This window comes from Rhea pennata, chromosome 26 (genome assembly GCF_028389875.1).
Source record: "Rhea pennata isolate bPtePen1 chromosome 26, bPtePen1.pri, whole genome shotgun sequence".
Taxonomy (NCBI): domain Eukaryota; kingdom Metazoa; phylum Chordata; class Aves; order Rheiformes; family Rheidae; genus Rhea; species Rhea pennata.
In genome coordinates, this window is record NC_084688.1 from 7,659,017 (window position 1) to 7,662,788 (window position 3,772).

Genomic DNA, 3,772 nt, shown 5'->3' on the forward strand with positions numbered 1-3,772 from the left:
AAACAGCCTCCAAACAAAGCAGGGCGCTAAGGCAAGAGAAGTAAGCGCCCCAGGAGGGAATCTGCCTGCGAGGGAAGCTGTGCAGCACATCCCTTGTTCCGCTCGCCACTTCCCTGACTCTTAGGCAAAGCCCATCTCAGCTGGCTTGTAGGCGTGCCTCCGTGCTCAGAAGCAGCCCCGTGGCAGGCAGGACAGTGCGGGATGTCTTCTGGGCACGCAGCATGCTACTTCCCACGCCCGGGACAAACTGCGAGCAGGTGCCTGGCTTGCGCTTCTATGTGCCGAGACTTGGAGCTGGCCAGCGCGCACCTTCCCGCTGTGTGTGCTGCTGTCCGCAAACAGCCTCCAAACAAAGCAGGGCACTAAGGCAAGAGAAGTAAGCGCCCCAGGAGGGAATCTGCCTGCGAGGGAAGCTGTGCAGCCCATCCCTTGTTCCACTCGCCACTTCCCTGACTCTTAGGCAAAGCCCATCTCAGCTGGCTTGTAGGCATGCCTCCGTGCTCAGAAGCAGCCCCGTGGCAGGCAGGACAGTGCGGGATGTCTTCTGGGCACGCAGCATGCTGCTTCCCATGCCCGGGACAAACTGCGAGCAGGTGCCTGGCTTGCGCTTCTATGTGCCGAGACTTGGAGCTGGCCAGCGCGCACCTTCCCGCTGTGTGTGCTGCTGTCCGCAAACAGCCTCCAAACAAAGCAGGGCACTAAGGCAGGAGAAATAAGCGCCCCAGGAGGGAATCTGCCTGCGAGGGAACCTGTGCAGCACATCCCTTGTTCCGCTCGCCACTTCCCTGACTCTTAGGCAAAGCCCATCTCAGCTGGCTTGTAGGCATGCCTCCGTGCTCAGAAGCAGCCCCGTGGCAGGCAGGACAGTGCGGGATGTCTTCTGGGCACGCAGCATGCTGCTTCCCATGCCCGGGACAAACCGCGAGCAGGTGCCTGGCTTGCGCTTCTATGTGCCGAGACTTGGAGCTGGCCAGCGCGCACCTTCCCGCTGTGTGTGCTGCTGTCCGCAAAGAGCCTCCAAACAAAGCAGGGCACTAAGGCAGGAGAAGTAAGCGCCCCAGGAGGGAATCTGCCTGCGAGGGAAGCTGTGCAGCACATCCCTTGTTCCGCTCGCCACTTCCCTGACTCTTAGGCAAAGCCCATCGCAGCTGGCTTGTAGGCGTGCCTCCGTGCTCAGAAGCAGCCCCGTGGCAGGCAGGACAGTGCGGGATGTCTTCTGGGCACGCAGCATGCTGCTTCCCATGCCCGGGACAAACTGCGAGCAGGTGCCTGGCTTGCGCTTCTATGTGCCGAGACTTGGAGCTGGCCAGCGCGCACCTTCCCGCTGTGTGTGCTGCTGTCCGCAAACAGCCTCCAAACAAAGCAGGGCACTAAGGCAAGAGAAGTAAGCGCCCCAGGAGGGAATCTGCCTGCGAGGGAAGCTGTGCAGCACATCCCTTGTTCCGCTCGCCACTTCCCTGACTCTTAGGCAAAGCCCATCTCAGCTGGCTTGTAGGCGTGCCTCCGTGCTCCGAAGCAGCCCCGTGGCAGGCAGGACAGTGCGGGATGTCTTCTGGGCACGCAGCATGCTGCTTCCCACGCCCGGGACAAACTGCGAGCAGGTGCCTCGCTTGCGCTTCTATGTGCCGAGACTTGGAGCTGGCCAGCGCGCACCTTCCCGCTGTGTGTGCTGCTGTCCGCAAAGAGCCTCCAAACAAAGCAGGGCACTAAGGCAAGAGAAGTAAGCTCCCCAGGAGGGAATCTGCCTGCGAGGGAAGCTGTGCAGCACATCCCTTGTTCCGCTCGCCACTTCCCTGACTCTTAGGCAAAGCCCATCTCAGCTGGCTTGTAGGCGTGCCTCTGTGCTCAGAAGCAGCCCCGTGGCAGGCAGGACAGTGCGGGATGTCTTCTGGGCACGCAGCATGCTGCTTCCCATGCCCGGGACAAACTGCGAGCAGGTGCCTGGCTTGCGCTTCTATGTGCCGAGACTTGGAGCTGGCCAGCGCGCACCTTCCCGCTGTGTGTGCTGCTCTCCGCAAACAGCCTCCAAACAAAGCAGGGCACTAAGGCAAGAGAAGTAAGCGCCCCAGGAGGGAATCTGCCTGCGAGGGAAGCTGTGCAGCACATCCCTTGTTCCGCTCGCCACTTCCCTGACTCTTAGGCAAAGCCCATCTCAGCTGGCTTGTAGGCGTGCCTCCGTGCTCAGAAGCAGCCCCGAGGAAGGCAGGACAGTGCGGGATGTCTTCTGGGCACGCAGCATGCTGCTTCCCATGCCCGGGACAAACTCCGAGCAGGTGCCTCGCTTGCGCTTCTATGTGCCGAGACTTGGAGCTGGCCAGCGCGCACCTTCCCGCTGTGTGTGCTGCTGTCCGCAAACAGCCTCCAAACAAAGCAGGGCACTAAGGCAAGAGAAGTAAGCGCCCCAGGAGGGAATCTGCCTGCGAGGGAAGCTGTGCAGCACATCCCTTGTTCCGCTCGCCACTTCCCTGACTCTTAGGCAAAGCCCATCGCAGCTGGCTTGTAGGCGTGCCTCCGTGCTCAGAAGCAGCCCCGTGGCAGGCAGGACAGTGCGGGATGTCTTCTGGGCACGCAGCATGCTGCTTCCCATGCCCGGGACAAACCGCGAGCAGGTGCCTCGCTTGCGCTTCAATCTGCCGAGACTTGGAGCTGGCCAGCGCGCACCTGCCCGCTGTGTGTGCTGCTGTCCGCAAACAGCCTCCAAACAAAGCAGGGCACTAAGGCAAGAGAAGTAAGCGCCCCAGGAGGGAATCTGCCTGCGAGGGAACCTGTGCAGCACATCCCTTGTTCCGCTCGCCACTTCCCTGACTCTTAGGCAAAGCCCATCTCAGCTGGCTTGTAGGCGTGCCTCCGTGCTCAGAAGCAGCCCCGTGGCAGGCAGGACAGTGCGGGATGTCTTCTGGGCACGCAGCATGCTGCTTCCCATGCCCGGGACAAACTGCGAGCAGGTGCCTGGCTTGCGCTTCTATGTGCCGAGACTTGGAGCTGGCCAGCGCGCACCTTCCCGCTGTGTGTGCTGCTGTCCGCAAACAGCCTCCAAACAAAGCAGGGCACTAAGGCAAGAGAAGTAAGCGCCCAGGAGGGAATCTGCCTGCGAGGGAACCTGTGCAGCACATCCCTTGTTCCGCTCGCCACTTCCCTGACTCTTAGGCAAAGCCCATCTCAGCTGGCTTGTAGGCGTGCCTCCGTGCTCAGAAGCAGCCCCGTGCAGGCAGGACAGTGCGGGATGTCTTCTGGGCACGCAGCATGCTACTTCCACGCCCGGGACAAACTGCGAGCAGGTGCCTCGCTTGCGCTTCTATGTGCCGAGACTTGGAGCTGGCCAGCGCGCACCTTCCCGCTGTGTGTGCTGCTGTCCGCAAAGAGCCTCCAAACAAAGCAGGGCACTAAGGCAAGAGAAGTAAGCGCCCAGGAGGGAATCTGCCTGCGAGGGAAGCTGTGCAGCACATCCCTTGTTCCGCTCGCCACTTCCCTGACTCTTAGGCAAAGCCATCTCAGCTGGCTTGTAGGCGTGCCTCCGTGCTCAGAAGCAGCCCCGTGGCAGGCAGGACAGTGCGGGATGTCTTCTGGGCACGCAGCATGCTGCTTCCCATGCCCGGGACAAACTGCGAGCAGGTGCCTGGCTTGCGCTTCTATGTGCCGAGACTTGGAGCTGGCCAGCGCGCACCTTCCCGCTGTGTGTGCTGCTGTCCGCAAACAGCCTCCAAACAAAGCAGGGCACTAAGGCAAGAGAAGTAAGCGCCCCAGGAGGGAATCTGCCTGCCGAGGGAAGCTG